At 40.9% G+C, this 9285-nt stretch overlaps 1 long non-coding RNA gene across 4 annotated transcripts; it reads left to right on the top strand.

Annotated features, from left to right (window-relative positions):
• Nucleotides 1-5446: 5446 nt before the first annotated feature.
• Nucleotides 5447-8656, top strand: LOC109203277 (uncharacterized). 4 transcript variants are annotated; one of them, XR_002063220.2, is made up of 4 exons: nt 5447-5984; nt 6088-6227; nt 6698-7019; nt 7752-8656. It is a non-coding gene; the product is annotated as an uncharacterized LOC109203277 (long non-coding RNA). The 4 variants fall into 4 exon arrangements; XR_002063219.2 differs by having other exon boundaries at nt 6677-7019; XR_002063221.2 differs by lacking the exon at nt 6088-6227 and having other exon boundaries at nt 5449-5984.
• Nucleotides 8657-9285: the final 629 nt, after the last annotated feature.

Here is a 9285-nt window from a genome sequence, read left to right as displayed (position 1 = left end):
TTGAAGATAAGGACAATAAGAACAGCCAATAGGAGTGAAATAATAAATATACAGTATATACAGTTTTTAAAATGACAAAGTTTTAAAATTAAAGTGACTGAAGGTGAATAAATAACTGCAAGTGACTAAAAGTGAATAAAGTGTCAGTAGTGTAAGAAGAATGTAGTTTATGTTTATGGGTGTGGGAAATGTTCTTATTGGCTGGAGTTAAAAAGCAGGGTGGCTTTGGGGACAAAGGTGGCTCTCCTCCTCTCAGTCCTGCATGAAATGCAGCGGAGGCGTCGCCCAGAGGGGAGCCATTGAAATGCGGGGTGAAGAATGTGAGAGGGGTCATTGATGATTTTGGCTGCCTGTCTGAGGGCCTGTTGGCTGAAAACCTGTGCCAGAGTTCTGACAGGCAGTCCAATGATTTTAGAGCACACTGATGCAGCGTGCTGCAGTCTGTTCTTGTTCTGAAGGCTGAGGGAGTGGAAGCAGCAGGTGATGGAGAAGGTCATGATGCTTTCCAGGAAGGCATAGTAGAAAGTCATCATGATGGGTGTGCTGACTTCAAAGGAGTTGAGTTTCCTAAGGAGGTATAGCCGTTGGTGACACCTCCTGAGAATCTCCTCTGTGTTGGTAGAGAATTTCAGGAGGTTGTCAAAGATGGTTCCCAGGTATTTGTACTCCTCAACTACTTCCACTGGCTTCCCGTGGATGGTGGTTGTGACTGAAGCAGCCAGATCCCTCTGCCTACTGGAGAAGGTCACCATCATCTCTTTGGTTTTGCTCACGTTCAATTCAAGTTTGGAGCTGTCACACCACTCTACAAACTCCTGAAGAGTGGGCCCGTGGTGTTGTGAGGGGTCTGACAGCAGTGACAGCATATTTAACCAGGTGACAGTTGGGCTGTGTGGATCTGCAGTCATCGGTGTAGAGGCTGAAGAGCAGGGGGGAGAGCACACAGCCCTGGGGGGAGCCAGTGAAGGTGGAACGGAGAGAAGAAAGAAAGTTGTTCACCCAATCTTTCTGAGTCCTGTTGGTCAAAAAGTCCAATAACCACAGGATTAGCGGATCATCCAGGTGAAATCGGGTGGAAAGTTTAGTGGCCAGGATATGAGGCTGCAGAGTGTTGAACGCTGATGAGAAATCAGCAAACAGAAGTCTGACGGAGGAGTCAGGGAGCTCCAGATGTTTGTGGATGGAGTCCAAGATGAAGATTTTGGCATCATCGACACCTCTGCGTGCACGGTAAGCAAACTGGAGTGGGTTCACCAGGGAGTCAGTTGCTCTTACGATGTGCTGTTTTATGATCTTCTCCATGGCCTTCATCACCAGGGAGGTGAGGGCCACAGGACGAAGATCATTCAGAGACTTTGGGTTGTTTCTTTTGGGGATGGGGATGACCGTGGAGTGTTTCCACAGCTGGGGGACGGTGTGACTGTCAATTGAGTGTTGAAATAGAGTCTGGAACACTACTTCCTAGTTGCCCTGCACAGTGCCTCAGAACTAGAAAAAGCAGGACAAAGGTGTCAGGAACTGGTGTGAGAAGTGTCCAAAGACCCCAAAACAACTGCCAAGACACCTGTGAATAACTTAGCCAAGTCAGGACTTGTAGTAAAAAAGATCAAATGGACTGTGATATCGCAGACCAAGAAAAATTGCAGTTCTTACAGAAGAAGACGTCTTCGATCCAACTCACGTGTGCTAAGGACAGCCTGGAGAAAGATTATTCACACTGGAAGCTAACCTAGACTAACCTTAAGCTCTCTGGTCACAGAGACGCTGCTTATGTTTGGAGAAAGAAGGCTATGACCCAAAGATCAGTGTCCCCACAGTGAAACACGGTGGTGGGAGTATCGTGCTTTCACGTGTGCCACTTGTTGACAACTTCACCAAACAACTGCAGGCTGTTACTCAGCAAAAATTGTAAATAAATAAATAAATAACTTCATACAAGTGAGCTTTTCTCTTTGTGTTGAATGTCAACACTGTGACTTCTTAGACTGTGAGCTTTGCTTCAGCACAGCCAAACACAGAGTTGTGGAAGCCGTCACTCCAAATGTCTTATGATAACAAGAAAAAACACCTTTGCAGTACGCGGCCTACATTTCCTCCCCGACTTCTTCCAAATGCCATCATTATTCAAATGAGCCTTTACATATTTCTATATTGTTGAAAATCTGCTTTGATTTTGTTACATTGATTTATTAACATAAATAATCTTTAAGAATTTCAGTCAGTTCGTCTGTACACCATAATACATCACAGTCCAAATGCCACCATCACTATAAACTAAAGACATTTAATTTGTTGGTCATTAAATTACAGCTTATTTCCACAGATTATGTGGCTTAATGTATTTGTTATGAAATTCTCACTTTGATACTAAATAACAATAATAAAAAAACATGAAGTCTCAACATCAAAAAGCACTTCAGGTTCTCACACGTCAATGAACTTTCTATGTTTTAGTTTTATTTGCAGTGACAGTACTCAGTAGATTCACAGCAGCCGTCACAGTTATAAATAAACAAAACACATGTTTATAATGCCACCTTTATTAGAGAAACAAAAGCAAACAGAGTGATGAGTTTATGGGCTCAGTTACTGCTTTCAGGTCATATTCACTACAACATGACATTGATTTTGTGAATTACAGGCCCCAATGCAGTCAGAAGGACCCGGCTAATGCAGCCATGCCAGAACCACTTTTCACATTCTGCACTCACTTTTTACAGAATGTAGCAAAAAAATAAATAAAACAAAGCTTTACAATTAAAACATTCAACATAAGATCACAGAACTAGTATTGTAAGTAACAACATAAGATACAGATTTTTGCATAAAACAATGCACTTAAACAAGTATAAATATGAGTCTAACATTTGTAACCAATCAAACTGCTTCAAACGAACACATCCTGTCCGTCAACAGCAAAGACCAATGTGGTATCTGGATCTTTGGTTCCACATATTTTTGACACTGTTCCCCGTAGACAGTACACACCTACAGTTTGCAGATATTATATTAATAACATTATGTTACAAATGTTACAAACAAGCAAGATTATATAATATTACTTGTTTGTAAACGACCAACACAATATGATGAACAGACTTGCTCACTGGCTGAAGGAGGTGGCACATCAGGCACGGCAAAGTGGTGTTGAAATTCACTGCCGGGCTCCCACGAGTCATCCCACATTTTCCCACTGGAAAATATCGTTATTGAAAGAAACGACTGCAAATTCATAAAATCAGGTTGGGGATTACTTCATGCTTTTAATGTTTATATAATATTATATTAATATAATAATGTTGAATTTACGGTAAATTGCTGGCAGCTGTGGTTGCCAGAATTTCACTATGGAAAATATAATAATAATGCAGAATACATAACAGTATACTTGATAAATGTAAAATTCACAGTGAACTGTTGTTTTTTGGACCATAATTACTCTGAAATAAAAAACATAACATAATGTAAATTTCTACTTAGAGAAATTTCAGAGATATATCCCTCAAAACTGTAAGTACAAAAAAATTACACTAAGTAGTTTCTAACCACAGGAAATTTATTTTGAGTGTCTTCATAGTTTTATTTTTGACCATCCTGCGTGTTCCCCTGATCTAAATCCAACTGAGAACCTTTGCGGATGGATGGCAAGGGATGTTTACAAAAATGGACAAATGTTTCCACTCACCTTGTGGAAACGCTTGCATCGCAACTCATTTTTGAAGTGATCAACAATAACGGTGGAGCTACTCATTACACGTTTGGAACTTTGATTTCTGTTTTGATTTACTGTTTTTTTGGCAAGTGTGGTCCTAAACTTTTGATCAGCTGTAAAACAGCCTGTTTCAGTTAAAGCATTGTTTTCAATAAATTGCATGCTCAAAACATGTTTTGTCTCACTCCCATTTCTTCCTGTTGCATGTTGAAGCTCTACTTGGAACCTTGTTAAGATCCAAACATGCAAAATAGGATTCTTTGCCATTTTTCAAAGACTGTACACGCTAAAAATAACAGCAGTATGTTTTCTTCAGCCACATACGTCACAGTGGACCAACAAGTGCAATCTGTGTTCAGACAAGTTTTGAGCAATAAAAAAAAGTAGCTTATACGTGACATCCTTTATTTGTTGACGAAAACAAACAAACTGAAATGAAGCGATCATGATGCACTGGGATATTGAATTGTATCCTTGACATGATCATTGGAATTGAATTGAAATGCGAGTAGGGCTGGATACCAAAACTCGATACCTTTTTAGTGCCGACCGAAAACATTCGGTAGGTATTGATACTGAAAAATTTCTGTACTTTTCCAATAAAATCTCTGTTAATGAGCCAAACAGCTCTCTTCCTTCTGTTGCTGCACATAACGCGCCAGCAGGTCGAGTGCGTCTGTGGGCCAAAAAGATGATTTGCAAACAATGAAAGTGTTACAGCTGCAGAGAGCAATGGCGGTCTCTTTGGAAGACGTTTACATAGCTAATATTTGCAAACTATGGCATTTTTATAATAGCCATATTGTCACTGGCTGATTTTGTTCTGCTTAAGCAAAGCAAGTGTCAGCAAGCTAAGCAGGGTATTCCAGTCATCTTTCTGTCCTGTTATAGGCAATGTTTAGCTGATGCAGGAAATACAAAGCAGTTGAGTGAAGTGGCACAGCCTGTCTTTCTTGGGTCATCAGCAAATGAGTTGCGGTTGATGACCCGGTGCCCTGGAAGCAGAAGAGCCAGGCCAAAGTGAAAGGATAAATAAATGAATAGTATTTAAAAGATTGAAGTTTAAGCTGTGAAGTGGTAAAAGTAATAGAGGTTAAAGCTGTGTTGAATACTAAGGTAAAATAGTGTAAATAAATGAAATGAGATGAAAAGTGTTGTTTGAATTTGAATTTTAGTCCCCTTGGGGGGGAAAAGAAAGCAGGATTCAAGTACAGAGCAAGGGTAGGATCAGATCCAGAGCCGCGTGTGAAGCAGTGGATTCGAACCTTGGACCTTGGTATTTGAAACCTGCCCGCATAGCCCGTGAGCCACCTGGCGGGCCAAGTGAATATGGGCAAATTTGTTCCATTTAAAGTGCACATTCTTTCTTGATGAAATGAGTACATATGAAATGGTTTGCAAAGAGTCAAAGTGTTAGAGCTGCAGAGAGCTATTCCGCTATGTTTGTAAGCTGTTTACATAGCAAATAACATATAGATGTATGTAGATAAGATATATGTAGATAGGTGTATATGTTGGCATGGAGACAGAGTCAGTGACATTAGCTGGCGGTGCATGTTTAGTAGAGTGAATGAGGTGATTGTGCGCACAGTGTGATGATGATGATGATGATGATGACGATGTTGAGTTGTAAAGCAGGTTAAAAGAAGCAGAGCTGACAGTCCCCAGCTGCAGATGGCGGGAGCGCGCAGCTGCGCGGCCGCGGGTGTGCCCTTTAAATAGAGCAGAATTGCTGCCGTTGGATTGGCCCGCCAAGTGGCCTATGGGATAGAGTGACTTGGCCTGTAAGCAGAGTCTGAACCTGAGCGGCGATGGTTCGATTCCCATGCCTGCCATCTGCATACGCTCTGTACTCTTCTCAGTACACCTTCAGCCAGCTTAATCTGGCAAGTCTGTAGAGCTCCAGACTTGCCAGCCTAACCTGGCGAGTCTGTAGAGCTCCAGACTCACTCTGCCTTTTTAACCTTTTCTTCAAATCCCTCCTTAACTTTTGCCTGGAAACAGGGCAATTTTTCACACACAACATGGCTTCAATCTCTCAACAAACGCTCCCAACTCACTCAATTTCCGCTCCATCCACACAATTTACACATCAAAACATAGCGATTTTCCTCACTGTCATTAGTTCGTTTTCCTTAGTAGATAGTTTTCCAGTTACACAAGGTTTTGTAACACCTCAGCTTTTTTGCCTCTTTTCAGCAGTCCATTTGCAGCTACACCAGTCACTACTTTACATCCTTTCTTTTTTTGGTGGATATACCAGTGCTTACAGGTAAGACCATTGAAATGCCCACCATTTATAGAGTGCCAGCGAGTGTCAGTAATGTTAATGTGCTTGTATGGAATAATGACTCTCCCATTGTGCAAAAATGAAGCCAAAATATCCCGCTTGTCGGAGCTGCACGTTGCACTTTTGGAGCCATCACTTCAGGCTCCCGTACAGTTTTTAGGTAGGCAGACCGATCCAGTTTATCTGCTAATGGGTTTACCTCGACTGACTACTCGGTCAATTAAGGTGAATACAACCACGTCATTATGAAAAAGACAGACAGCTTATCATCTTATCTTCTACAACACCTAAAATCACTCTGTTAATTTGTTTGCTAGATTAGCCGCTAGCATACACACTGTGTTAGAGGCTTGCTGCTAGCTAGTTAGCATGCTACACTCCTGTTACTCTAATACTCTGTATTTTTTGAATAATTCAGCACTTCTTAGGTTTTGTTCTCCATTTTTAGGCAGTAATGAGATCAGCTGCATAGTCCACAGAAGTCCAGAGTTACTTTTAATATCAAAAATGTAATGCTGTCCTTTGGGATTTTAACATAAGACTGTGAGTGTAATAGATTTACAACTGTTTAAATGTTCGGAGCACTCTACAGCCTGGTAAGATGGAAACTTTAAAGAACAGCAGCATAAATTTTCAGTAGTGTAGTGTAATTATTTCTTTTCATTTAATAATAGAGTCCACATTAATATCAACAGCTACATCCACCCCGGGGAAACTGGTGAGGGAGAACATCAGGACCAAGCTGGGTTTCCTTGGTCCAGAGGTCTGGAGAAACTTCTTCCCTTTCTTTCATCACAGCTGTCTTGTGCCAGATGTTCTATTGACCCACTGAAAGAGGCTTAATTTTAGAAACATCAGGAAGACTGAAGCTCATCGCAGGAATCAAGGAGGACCTCGAGATCTTCACCACCAGCTCCCTCACAAGGAAATCTTCCGAAGTCCACTGTAGGCACGGCCCAGAAGATGGATAAACCCAGCATTTCATGAACACACTGGAACCAATCTATCTTCATAACAGTGAGTTTTATCAACAGATCATATGCTCTTGTTACATAGTCTCACGATAACGATTATACACAAATCTGTGGTGTAATATAACTGTAGCAGCTATGTGGTGTAGCTTATACCAACATGTACTGTGTGCTCTGGACTTTGTAGGTGAAGGCAGCATAGGTCACTACAAAAAGCTTTCATGGTCAACATTTGTGTGACTGTAAAGCAAAAAAGAATTCATAGATAAAACTTTATGAATCTCTCGGGTGGGTTCAACCTAGCATGCATATTAATCTGCCTTACAATAAACACACTGACATTATTTGGAACTTGAATTGAATGGATTAAGCCTAGTGCTAGACTCATAGTTGGACTGCCCATCGGGCATACCGGCCATTTGCCCGGTGGGCCGATGGTGATTTTTCGTTTTTATGGGCCGATGGATTTTTGTTGTTGTTTTTTTCTATAACGGTACAAATAATGAAAGGTGGTGGATTGGCCAGATGCTGGCCGGTGTGTAAAAATAAGTCAGTTGTTTGGTGGTGGCTATGCAACATTCAGCATCTGATCCTTGTTCGTCTGTGTGCTTCTGCGTTTGGTAAGTATAGTTACCTAACTACACCAACTATAACGCAGTCCCTCTAAACACATGCTGCCATCCATTTCTAACTACCTGGTTACTTCCTGTCAGTATTTTACAAACCATGTGGTCACCTGACCCAACTCTGCTTCTTCTTGTTCCCTTTAATGTTGAAGTGTCAAATGTCAAACAGCTGGAAAGGAAACTACACCAGTGCACTGGGATGTTTCCCCAACTCGTGCCAGACGCTGTTCCTGCCTGTGAAGGTAACATCAGCAGAGACAGCCCGCCTACCTCAGGACCTCGCCAAGTCACGTATTGATCACGATGGTTATGAAGATGACAGCGAGCGGAAGACTGTAAAAATCCACCACCAGAATGTTTAGATGCTTTCTAATTATTAATGAATATCGTGTTTGTGTGTTTTGGGTTTTGTTTTTTTGGCCTCATTTGTTACTAACAAAGGTCACCAAGCTCAGTTTACATTCTGTATGTGTTTTCATCTTTAGCAGCCACACTCTGACTGCAATTAAGAAAAACACAAACTTTTAAATATTGAAGGGGTTCAGGTAGAGCCGGCTTATGAATTACTATGAACACTTACCATACTGTACCTGTACAACATGTTTTTGTATGAGACAGATTTGTAACAGAGGCCTTAGTCTCAGTAAGTTTGAAGTCCTTTCCTGATTTATTTTGCAATCTCTGCTCTTTCATTGATGATAATTCAGTGCTGCTTCCCTTTGTCCCCTCCTGCATCACTTTGTTAAATTTTTCAGTGTCCAGTTTTTTTTTTATTTCTGTTTGAGTTCATCGTGTGCTTGACCCTGCAGACTGTTTGATGGGCTCCTTGTCTTGTAACCGCTGCCTGTTTTTGACCAAAGATTTGGACTTTTGACTTTAATTCAGCCTCTGCATGTCCTCCCTTTGTGTCCTCTGTGAATGTGTTCCATGTGTCACAAATGTTTTCATTTTAATAACACAGCTTTCCCACAGTGGGTTGCAGCAGCATTTGTTCACAGCACATTCGAGAAAGTTGATTCAGATGACTACAGTGATATTAAAGTCAGATTTATCCTGACGGTGTGTCACTGTGAATTATTATCTTTCACCAGGTCAATTTTTAAAGTTCAGTATTTCAAAGCAGGAGCTTTGAAGAATCATATTGGCATCATGACTGTAACAATATGAGATTTTTACAAAGTCTCATTTTTCTAATTGGGCTCAAAAAGTGGAAGAAACATGCAATCAATAATGCTTTAAGTGTTTTTTTGCATATGAATTATACTCAAATAGAGTTTGTGCCCCTAACAGTACAGAAGCATACTAAGCAACTGACAATCTAACATACATTACTGGCTCTGAGTTATTCACAGCATGGCTCATTAGACAGACCCCAGGTCTCTGTGTGAAACTGTTATAGTGCAGTGAATGAAATTATTATTCCACAGTGAAATTATATAAAATTGTATAAAAGACAACTCCTAATGTCCTTTGTTGAGTTGTCCCGTTTCAGTTCTCCATTGAAAGCACGAGGCAGGTTGTTGGAATTTGATCTAGTTTAATTAATAGGTTGTGCAGTCCTCGCTGTAAGAGGACAGAGTTGAATTTTTGACATATTAAACTGTGAGTATCGGCACCACGTAGCATCACCTGTGAAGACAATAGAGGGCAGCATTTGTTCATCATTGAGCAGCGAGCACAGAAGCC

Source organism: Oreochromis niloticus, linkage group LG8, assembly GCF_001858045.2.
Source record: "Oreochromis niloticus isolate F11D_XX linkage group LG8, O_niloticus_UMD_NMBU, whole genome shotgun sequence".
Taxonomy (NCBI): Eukaryota; Metazoa; Chordata; class Actinopteri; order Cichliformes; family Cichlidae; genus Oreochromis; species Oreochromis niloticus.
Note: the sequence above shows the minus strand (reverse complement) of the source record. Positions and strands in the feature narration are given on the sequence as shown.